The sequence below is a fragment of the Hyla sarda genome, chromosome 1, assembly GCF_029499605.1.
Source record: "Hyla sarda isolate aHylSar1 chromosome 1, aHylSar1.hap1, whole genome shotgun sequence".
NCBI lineage: Eukaryota > Metazoa > Chordata > Amphibia > Anura > Hylidae > Hyla > Hyla sarda.
In genome coordinates, this window is record NC_079189.1 from 334,421,530 (window position 1) to 334,433,703 (window position 12,174).

At 43.8% G+C, this 12,174-nt stretch overlaps 1 protein-coding gene across 1 annotated transcript in view; it reads left to right on the forward strand.

Annotated features, from left to right (window-relative positions):
• The first annotated feature begins 638 nt into the window (after positions 1-638).
• DENND4C (DENN domain containing 4C) overlaps positions 639-12,174 on the forward strand; it is a 117,676-nt gene continuing 106,140 nt past the window's right edge. Inside the window, exon 1 of the mRNA XM_056519884.1 lies at positions 639-887. The gene's annotated coding sequence lies outside the window, so the exon portion shown is untranslated. The remainder of the gene's footprint in view (positions 888-12,174) is intronic.

Below are 12,174 nucleotides of genomic sequence, written 5' to 3' on the forward strand. Positions count from 1 at the left end.
AAGTACTGGAAGGATTAAGATTTTTTTTAATAGAAGTAATTTACAAATCTGCTTAACTTTCTGGCACCAGTTGATTTAAAAAAAAAAAAGGTTTTCCACGGGAGTACCCCTTTAATGGTCAGTATAGGAAGGTTTGTTAGGGCAGTTTATACACACAGCTTTTTTTTTATTATTATTGAGTTTTTTGGAACCAAAGTGAATTAAAAAAGAATAGGAAATATAAGGAAATACTTCTACTTCTCCTTTCTGCTGGCTTTACTTCTAGCCCTGCACAAAATAACTAACTGGAAAAACTGCCACAAAAAGCTGTGTGTGAACACTCCTCTACTAAGCAGCTGCCAATGTCCACTTGTAGTTTAGGACTGTCTAACAACAGATAGGGGAACACTACCAGCACTGAAGCACCAGACTAGTGTTTCCCAACCAGCGTGCCTCCAGCTGTTGCAAAACTACAACTCTCAGCATGCCCGGACAGCCTTTGGCTGTCCGGGCATGCTGAGAGTTGTAGTTTTGCAACAGCTGGAGGCACGCTGGTTGGGAAACACTGCCCCAGTATCTCGCTCCAACCCAAGTTCCCTTCCTTCTCTGTCTTTCCATACGCCCGCTCGGGCCTCCCGTGTCACGTGACTCTCCTGTCACCTGACGTTTCTAAGTCAGAAAGTCAAAGGGGAACTATATACTACAGTAACCAGGACTGGCCAGCAGGGAGCAATAGGGAGGCAGTCACCGGGGCTAAGCCCGGAAGTATTCTCCGGTCTGAAGTGAAGATCATGGCGCCAGTAGTACGGATGACGGCCGTGGTGTCAGGGGATACTAGCTGTGTGGTACTGTAATGTAAACCCTTTCCAAGGAGACTTTTACGACTTGCGTCTCGCCCTGTGGCCCAGGTAAGTGCAGACAAGGGGAGGGCTGGGATTGAACCCGGGGCGTAGTGAGGGGGCAGGCTGTGATGTCAGTGCACTGGGAAACTTTCCATTACCTGGACATCTCCATATAGCATTATACAGTGTGTACAGCGGTAACGCGCCCTACACGTCTCACCAGAACTGACGCCTGTAAGTGCAACAAGTGGCACCTGCCCTCCCTGGTGTCATGTAGCAGAGCCGAACTCTTTCAGGCTGTATTGTTTATGGTGAGCGGTGTTGTGGAGTACTGTCAGGACATTCCTGGGCAGGGACTCCTCTCACTCTTCAGAAAATAAGGATGCATGACTAAGCTATGAACACCTATTACTACATGCTATAGTATGGTTTTCCCATGACTCTGTAAGAAATATTGGCTGTCTGCCTAGTAATACAAATGACTAAATAATCAGATTACCTGCAGTCCTATGTAAAATGACAGAAAATATTCCATAGCAGACATTGTGCCAAATGACAAATCTGTAATAGCGTGTAGTGCTGTTCTTTGTGTGCAGGTAATGCAATGCGGCTGTGTGTTGGCGGAGATCAGGTTACCTGACATAGCACTGGGTAACAGGTGTCCGCTTACAGTCCGCCATGTACAGTGTACACAGTCTATCAGCTGTGAGGGCTCGGACACACCAGGTACTGTATCAGTGCATGGGTTTTGCTTCGGCTTTGTTGTTGTTTTTTATTTGATATATCACATCGTATCCTTTTCTTCTTTATTCATATGGAAATGGTTACATAGCTAGAAGCCTTTAAAGGGAACCACTCGTAAGTTTCATGCAGAGCTCTATCAGTCAAGCCTGGGGCAGTGCGGGAGCTTGGTGCCCCATTCCCTGCTGTTTTTTTTTTTTTTTACGCTATGATTCCTCTACAATCTTGGTCTGTTCACACGACAGAATTTCCACTTATCCGCCCCAATTCCGCTTGTGAGGATTTTGTGCTGAATTGGTGCGGAATCCAAGCAGACATATTGCTCAAGTGTGAATGGAAGTGTGGACTCCCATAGAATTGTATTGGGCTTTCATTTGAGGAGGAATTCCTCAAGCGGAATTCTACTTGAGGAAATTTTGCCGTGTGAATAGACCCTTAGGCTAGGTTCACACTGCGGAATTTCCGGGCATAAAATTTCCGCCTGGAGATTCCGAGTACGGCCAGCTCCAACTGAATCAGTCGGCGCTAGGACCGTGCGGACACTACAATCTCCAATAGACTGCAATGTGTTCCGCGAGTATTTCCGCCTGAAGAATGAGCAAAGCCATTTTTCAGGCGAAAATTTTCAAGCAGATTTTCCGTTCTCAAATTCTGAAGTGTGAATTTGTGAACGGAAAACCATTCATTACACTAAACATTTTAGTAAGCGGAATTTCTGCCTGCAATTTCAAAGCGAAATTGCAGGTGGAATTTCCGTAGTGTGAACCTAGGCTAGGTTCACACTGTGGAATTTCTGGGCAGAGTTTCTGCCGGAGATCAAGCCGGCGGCACTAGGACCGTGCGGACTACATTGCCGTCCCCATAGATGGCAATGCATTTCTGAGCAGATCTCCCAAAAGATTCATCCAGAAATGAATTACAGTCTATGGGGGCAGCAATGCAGTCTGCTCGGTGCTAACACCGCCGGCTCGATCTCCGGCAGAAATTCTGCAGTGTTAACTCAGCCTTTAGGCTAGGTTCAAACTACGGAATTTCCAACAGAAATTCAGTCGTAAAATTTACGTCCGAAATTCCGCTTGCTAAAATGTCTAGTGTAGTGAATGGGTTTCCATTCACAAATTCACACTTCGGAATTTGTGAAGCGGAAAATCCGCTTAGAAAATCCGCTTAGAAATTTCCGCCTGAAAAAAGGCGGTGCTCTTTCTTCAGGCGGAAATCCGCGCGGAACACATTGTAGTCTATTGGAGACTGCAGTGTCCGCGCGGTCCTAGCACCGACTGATTCAGTCAGCGCTGGCCACACTCGGAATCTCCGGGCGGAAATGATCTGCCTGGAGATTCCGCAGTGTGAACCTAGCCTTAGTGTTTTATAGCAGATTATAGTTTGTGGTAGTAAGGGAGCCTGGTACTGCTTCATGCTGTCTGGGCAGTATAAAAACTTCTAAAAGTTTCCCATTCCGGGTATGTTCACACGTACAGGATCTTCTGCATATTTTGCTACCCATTGAAGTTAAAGGGAACCAATCAGCAGATTTTGGCATATATAATGTTTGGCAATGCTTTATATATGCTAAAATCATTATCCTCACCATCCCCAGGGGACGTTTGTGCCCCCAGGGATGGTGAAGATATTAAGTTAAAGTCTCCCCGGCCGCCCGGCAAGTAGTTCCCTGGGTGGGGACTTTCACTTACCAGCTCCGTTCGCTGCGGCCGTGGCCCCGCCCCAATGGCTTGAATGATTGCTCGTGCCACCGCTCTGCTCCCTAAGCAGATGGAGCGGTGACGTGAGCCATGGCAGAGCCGCGGCTCTCCCTTGCAGGAGGCGTGTCGGCTGCAGAATGACGCCGCAGCCGACACACTCCCTCCATGTATCTTTATGAGAGAGGTGGAGATGCAGCGTTCGTGCATCCCTGCCATCCCATAGAGCTGTATAGAGGGGGCGTTGCTGTTTCCCTGTATGGGAGGTCACAGCGGTCCGACCCTGCGATCAGACATTTTTTTTTTCTTATAAACTTTTTTCAGAAAGTTAGAATTTTTGTTTTGTTTCATTTCCCACCGTGTGTGTGTGTGTGTGTATGTATGTGTATGTGTGTGTATGTATATATATATATATATATATATATATATATATATATATATATATATATATATATATATATATATATATATACAGTCATGGTTGTAAATGTTGGCACCCCTGAAATTTTTCAAGAAAATGAAGTATTTCTCACAGAAAATGATTGCAGTAACACGTGTTTTGCTATACACATGTTTATTCTCTTTTTGTGTATTGGAAATAAACCAAAAAAGGGAGGAAAAAAATCTAAATATCACACCAAACTCCAAAAATGGTCTGGACAAAGTTATTGGCACCCTTTCAAAATTGTGAAAAAATAAGATAGTTTCAAGCATGTGATGCTCCTTTAAACTCACCTGTGGCAAGTAACAGGTGTAGGCAATATAAAAATCACACCTGAAAGCAGATAAAAAGGAGATAAGTTCACTTAGTCTTTGCATTGTGTGTCTGAAAGAGAAGAGAACTGTCTAAGGACTTGAGATCCAAAATTATGGAAAAAAGTCCATCTCCAGAGATCAAGATTTGCCTTTGTCCACAGTGTGCAACATTATTAAGAGTTTTACAACCTATGGCACTGTAGCTAATCTCCCTGAGCATGGACAGAAGAGAAAAAATGATGAAAGGTGTCAATGCAGGATAGTCCGGATGGTGGATAAGCAGCCTCAAACAAGTTCCAAAGATATTAAAGGGATATTCCAGGAAAAAACTTATATATCAACTGGCTCCAGAAAGTTAAACAGATTTGTAAATTACTTCTATTAAAAAATCTTAATCCTTCCAATAATTATCAGCTGCTGAAGTTGACTTGTTTTTTTTCTGTCTGGCCATAGTGCTCTCTGCTGACATCTCTGCTTGTCTCGGGAACTGCACAGAGTAGAATAGGTTTGCTATGGGGATTTGCTTCTACTCTGGACAGGTGTCATCAGAGAGCACAAAAGAACAACTCAACTTCAGCAGCTAAAAAGTACTGAAAGGATTAAGATTTTTTAAATAGAAGTAATTTATAAATCTGTTCAACTTGATGATAAATAAAAAAAAAAATTTTTTTTTCCTGGATAACCCCTTTAAAGCTGTCCTGCAGGCTCAGGGAGCATCAGTGTCAGCGTGAACTGTCGACATTTAAATGAAATGAAACGCTATCGCAGGAGACCAAGGAGGACCCCACTGCTGACACAGAGACATAAAAAAGCAAGACTACATTTTGCCAAAATGAGCTTGAGTAAGCCAAAATCCTTCTGGGAAAATGTCTTGTGGAAAGATGAGACCAAGATAGAGCTTATTGTTAAAGCACATCATTCTACTGTTTACCGGAAACGGAATGAGGCCTACAAAGAATAGAACACAGTACCTACAGTGAAATATGGTGGAGGTTCAATGATGTTTTGGGTTGTTCTGCTGCCTCTGGCACTTGGTGCCTTGAATGTGTTCAAGGCATCATGAAATCTGAGGATTATCAATGGATTTTTGGTCAAACTGTACAGCCCAGTGTCAGAAAACTGGGTTTGCATCCGAGATCTTGGGTCTTCCAGCAGGACAATTACCCCAAACATACGTCAAAAAGCACCCAGAAATGGATGGCAACAAAGCGCTGGAGAGTTCTGAAGTGGCCAGCAATGAGTCCAGATCTAAATCCCATTGAGCACCTATGGAGAGATCTTAAAATTGCTGTTGGGAAAAGGCGCCCTTCCAATAAGAGAGACCTGTTTGCAGTTTGCAAAGGAAGAGTGGTCCAACATTCCGGCTGAGAGGTGTAAGAAGCTTATTGATGGTTATAGGAAGTGACTGATTTCAGTTATTTTTTCCAAAGGGTGTGCAACCAAATATTAAGTTAAGGGTGCCAATAATTTTGTCCAGCCCATTTTTGGAGTTTGGTGTGACATTATGTCAAATTTGCTTTTTTTCCTCCCTTTTTTGGTTTAGTTCCAATACACACAAAGGGAATAAACATGTGTATAGCAAAACATGTGTTACTGCAATCCTTTTCTGTGAGAAATACTTCTATTTCTAGAAAAATTTCAGGGGTGCAAACATTTACGACCATGACTGTGTGTGTGTGTGTGTGTGTGTGTGTGTGTGTGTGTGTGTGTGTGTGTGTGTGTGTGTGTGTGTGTGTGTATGTATAAAGCCTGATGGGCTGCATTTGTGAGAGGGGCGGAAGTAATTATCGCTCCCTGCACTTCCAGGTGGGGCTCATTGGGAACAGGTGGGGGCGTGTGTATATAACTTTCCCCTCTCCTACAGGGGCGGAGCACGTGTCGTTTGTGGAATCTCTGCTTCCTGTGGCTGGTGTTTGAATCTCCCACAAAAATCTTCAGAGCTGCTGCTCACGGTGCGGAGGCCTCGCTGATCATGGGTCTGGGGTGGTGCAGGCGCGGCATTCCTGGCAGCTCCGCTGTCTTATCTGGGGATGCTGTGTCTCACTCTGATTATAAGGTAATATTGGGCAGGTATGGTTCAGGCTGGCTCTGCCCGCAGCGGTAGGGGGGGCCAGGAGCGGCAAGCAGGTGAGTTAAATCGGTGCTGGGGGTGGTGCGGCCTCATCATTTTGCGCAGCCCGCTAGCTGCCTCATGGCGACATGTGGACCGCCCACCACCCACACAACTACAATTGTCTATGCCCTTGGGACAGGTTGCGGCAGCTGCCCAGTCCTCGTTAGGCGGTCCTGTCAGCTTGTCTGCTATCGTTAATCTAAAGTATAGTGTAATGCTCTGCGGAGGGTTGTTTCAATATAAAGTTTGCTGTATACAGTGTGGTGCAATGCTCTGCAAAGAGTCGTTTCAATATAACTTTTGCTGTGTGGTGCGGTGCTCTGCGGGGTATACGGTGCCCTTGCAGTATACGGTACAGTGTAATGCTCTGCAAAGGGTCTCGTTACAATATAACATGTACTGTATAACGGAATAGTGCAGTGCTCTGCAGATGGTCTCGTTACAATATAGTATACATGATATACAGTTATGGTGCAATAATCTGCAGATGGTCTCGTTACAATATAGTATACATGATATACAGTTAAGGTGCAATGCTCTGCAGATGGTCTCATTACAATATAGTATACATGATATATAGTTAAGGTGCAATGCTCTGCAGATGGTCTTGTTACAATATAATATATACTATATACAGTATAGTGCTATACTCTGCAGATGGTCTCATTATAAACAAACTTTATACAGTTAGTGCAATGCTCTGCAGATGGGATGGTTTCAATACAACATATTATATAGGGCATAGTGCAATGCTCTGCATAGGGTCGTTACAGTTAGCATGTCCAGTGTGGTGCAGTGCTCTGCGAAGGGTCTCGTTGCAACACAGGGTGTCATTTACTGTTTGGTGTGGTGCAATACTCTGCAGAGGATCACGTTGCAGGGTAGCATATGCTGTGTGTGGTGATACAGTGCTCTGTAGACTGTCTTGTTTCAATATAGTATATAGTAGGGTGCAATGCTCTGTAGAGATATAACATAGGCTACATCCAAATAAATCATAGTATACACAGTGTTATTTGCACGATCATGGTATCCGTACGGTTCATACACTTGGTTTATTATGGGCATACACGCATTACTGGTACAAGGTGCACACGAGTAGAGCATCTTCACGGTTTGATAACTCCATGAGTTTCTTATTGTCCGTACTCTCATGGTTAATTCATACGCTTATGGCACACTGCTCGTACGCGCTTAGTATGTATACAGTTTCATGTGCTAATATCATTATATACGGTACATATACCCACTGACGATACATTCACAGCATTTATACTGGGCAAACTCGTTTATGCTGTTCACCTCATGGTTATTCTCTCACTCACTGGTGTTTTACACGGTCCACAAACTTGGCATTAATGCTGTTCACATATTCTTGGCATGTTCACGGTCTTACGTTCTTTCTACCATGTTACGTTCATGGCAATCAAACACCTCGTAATTATCACTGGTTCATACGCTCAAAGTATCATTCGGTTCATATGTTAATGGTATTTCATACTGGTTACGGCAGTATACTGCCTATAGCAATTATACGGTTCATACACTCATGGCAGTTATAGTGGTCACACTCTCACGGTTCTTAAGTTGTTCACATGTTCACCGCAGGGTTCATACGGTTCATACGCTCATGGCGGTTGTATTGGTTGCACGGTCATGGTTTTGTTGTTCACGCGTTCACCGCATTCATACACGCAGGTTTCATACGCTCATGGCAGTTACATCGGTCACACGGTTATGGTTTAGTTGTTCACACGTTCATCGCATTCATACACGCAGGTTTCATACGCTCATGGCAGTTACATCGGTCACACGGTTATGGTTTAGTTGTTCACACGTTCACCGCATTCATACATGCAGGGTTCATACACTCATGGCAGTTATATTGGTTACACGGTCATGGTTTTGTTGGTCACATGTTCACCGCATTCATACACGCAGGTTTCCTATGGTTCTCACACATAGTGACATGCTGTTTCGTGCAGTTGTGGCCACGCGCTCATAGCATGTTCACAGCATTATACTGCTCATAGTACTCATACCTCATAGCGTCATACCACATATTAATTCGTAGCACATATGCTCGACGCTTATACTGCACATGTACTTGTAGCGTTTATACTGCACATACACATGGCCTACATCAGGCACATACGCTCTTAGCATTGATATCGCAAGTATACTCATAGCATTATACTGCTCATAGTATCATATCACTATACTCTCATAGCATTTATACCACATACACACTCGTTGTATTCATACCACAGACATGTTCACGTCATGTATATTGCACATAGAATTGTAGCAATACACTACACGGACATTCGTAGCATTCATTCTGTACATACGATGGTAGTAATTATTATGCTGACACGTTGTAGTACTTATTCTGCGTACATGTAGCATTCATTCTGTTATGTTATCTGCACTAACATCCATAGCGTTTACTGTACATGGGTAATGGTATGTATTCTGCATGTTCATCCATAGCGTCTACACTACACACATGCTCCCGTAGCTTTTACTGTACGTATGTTCATAGCATTCATTCTGTGTATTCGTGCATAGTCTTTTATACGGAAAATTCACTCATGTTTGTCAAGATGTAGCCCTATTGCCTGACTCCTCTTCAGGTTAAGGGGTCAATGTTGGTTGCTACTGACTCGTTCAGAGCAATCGCATTGTTGTTTATTGTCATGTCCTGCAAGTTCTCAGGTCAGATACAACCTCCTCTGTTGTATTTCACGACTAAGTTATCAGTTAGTTATAGAACACATATTCAACTATCCGGCACAGGTACTCGTTCAAGGGTGGTCATCATTTTAGTGGCACTAATCGGCTGTTCAATACCCGGTCACCTGACTCGTTCCTTCAGGGGTTGAATCGCGGTTGTTACTGACTCACATTCAGAGCAACCAATTTCAGGAATAGTCACAATGTTAACCTGTGGCCTGACTCCTCTTCAGGTTAAGGGGTAATGTCGGTTGCTACTGACTCGTATTCAGAGCAATTTTGTCGTTGGTGTATTTGTTATGACCTGACACGTTTTCAGGTCAGATACAACCTCGTCTGTTGTATTTCTCGATTACGTTATCATTTCGTTATAGTACACAGATTCAACTATCTGGCATAGTTGCACGTTACGCTCATAGTCTGGTTACGTCCATAGCTTTATTTTGTTGTACTGCACATGGGTAATAGTTTTTCTGCATTTCCATCCTTAGAGTCTACAGTACACATATGCTCCCGTAGCTTTACTGTACTCATGCTCATAGCTTTCATACTGCATATTCGTGCATAATGTTTATACGGAAAGGTTATACAGCTTTGTTAGGATGTTTCCTTATTTGCCTGACTCATTCAGCTTAAGGAGTTAATGTCGGTTGCTACCGACAAATTTTCAGAGCAATTATATTGTGGTTCATTGTCACGACCTGAGACGTTCTCAGGGGACAGATACAGCCTCCTCCGTGGTATTTCATGACCACGTTATCAGTTACTTATAGTAGACATATTCAACTATCCGGCATAGTTGCACGTTGTCTATCTTTTTAGATATATGTTTACACTTTATTTTCTAGGCATGTATGAGGTACTCATAATGATGTTAGAGCATAAATTCATAACGTTCCTTACGTTTTCGCGGTACTTACGCTCCCAGCTTGTGTATGATACATGCACCAGTACACAGCATTTGTTGCATACTACCATAGTTGTATGCGGGTAGGTTATGTGCATTCGTTCCTAGTGTTGAATAGCAGTTGCACCTCTGGCTGTACATATATTTACAAGACACGATTACAGTATTCATATGGTGCTTACATTCATTGCAGATATATCGAGCACATATTCTTAAACCTCCTACGTCTGCAGGGGGGGATGCACCACATAGGTTATTGTTAGACATGTCTCAGAGCAATAACATATTGAGTAGCGACTTGTAGTTGGGTATACTGTTAGCAGGTTATGCCGCACATACGGTTAACATGTTTCATGTGGTGCACACAGGGGAGGTAGATCCTTTGCTTAGGGTATTGGACACAATTGGCCATTTTTGTTACTGACACGCCTTCAGAACAACACGCCAGCTTCATACAGGTATCTTGTCATGAATACTCATGTTGTTACCCTGTTGCCTGACTCCTCTTCAGGTTAAAAGGGGTAATGCCAGTTGCTACTGACTCGTTTTCAGAGCAATTTTGTCGTGTGTTATATTTGTTATGACCTGACACATTTTCAGGTCAGATACAACCTCGTCTGTTGTATTTCTCGATGACGTTATAATTTCGTTATAGTACACAGATTCAACTATCTGGCATAATTGCACGTTCTCTTTTAAGGAGGGCCAGCATTTAGTTGCAGATATATTCTGCATTTAATACACAGTTTCATGACTCATTTCTTTAGGATCGGGGATTGAATCATGGTTGCTGCTGTCTCATTTCAGAGCAATTGATTTGACATGGTTATGTAGGTAATCTGACACGTTTCAGATAGTATACAATCTCAATATGACATTTCACACTTACGTATTTGAGAAAAAAAAAAGTGGTTTACAAAGACCTGTGACGTTTACAGGCACAATGATTTCACAAAGACCTGTCATGTCTACAGGCTCGATGGTTCCGCGGGGACCTGTGACGGGTTCAGGCACGACGGTGTCACAAAGACCTGTCAGGTCTACAGACATGATGGTTCATCTAAACACTGGTCACGTCTACAGATACGTTGCTCTCGCAGGGAGCTGTCATCTGCAATGGGTCATCACTTCCAAGTCCAGTTGGGTCAGTACAGTGGCTAGTTAGGTATGTCTGTTACAGTCTCAATCAGGTAAGGTGCCTTCGTGAACCTTGTCATGCGACATGACCCACACGATCTATCAGGTAGATAGGTATTTCTTGTCATTTACCTGTCAGTTTAGTTTTTGCCTCTTAAATAGCAGGGGATTGGTGCTTGTCAGACCTGCCATGAAGTTAGCCTTTCCGTGTCCATTTGAAGTAATGTCACAAGTAGGGATGGTAATAGGTATAGTTCAGTTAGTATTTGGCAGGGAAGGTTATTCTCAGGTTGATTCTTTACAGATGGACGTTACTACCACGGTTTCAAAGGTATGGTTACCACCTCTAGTAGTCACTAGTTGGTCAGGGCTACTCTTTCAGCACATTAGGTATAGTCTACTTCGGGTATGTGAAGATTGATGCTGGATGTAGGATGTTTTATTTCAGGAATTGTATTCATCCTAGCATGGTTGCTTTTTGCCCTCTATAGACGTGCCCTCATTGCGCGGTTATGGCACAACTCAGACCGCTATGCTAGGGTAAGATCTTGTATAGGTATGTAGGCAATCTTTCCTGTCACTAGTACACGTATGGAGCCCCGATCACAAATATATATATATATATATATATATATATATATATATATATATATATATATATATAATATATGTATGTGTGTAAATAATATATACAGTGACCCCCCCCCCCCCCCCCCGACCTATGATGGCCCCGACATATGATAATTTAAACATGCGATGGCTTCTCAGAGGCCATCGCATGTTGAAGGCAGCATCAACATACAATGCTTTTTTTATGTCGGGGCCATCACATAAACGGCTATCCGGCAGCGTAGACTGCTTCAGATGCCGCCGGATAGCAGTTTACTGTGCCCGGTGTGTGTCACTCACCTGTACCGGCGCTCCGGACCGTCCTCTTCAGGATCCCCTGCATCGCCGGCGCTCTCCATCGTCGTCATCGGGCACGCCGTCCCGTCATCCAATAGGAGCGGCGTGCGCAGCGACGTGATGACGGCGATGAAGAGATGCAGCAGAGATGGTCCGGGGACGCAGCAACAGTGATGGAGGGCGACATCCAGGGGAGGGGTGAGCGGCGGGGACAGGTGAGTACTGTAAAACCTCCCATACCAGTGGTCTTCAACCTGTGGTCCTCCAGATGTTGCAAAACTACAACTCCCAGCATGCCCGGCAACATCTGGAGGTCCGCAGGTTGGAGACCACTGTCCTATACTTTACATTGCACGGATG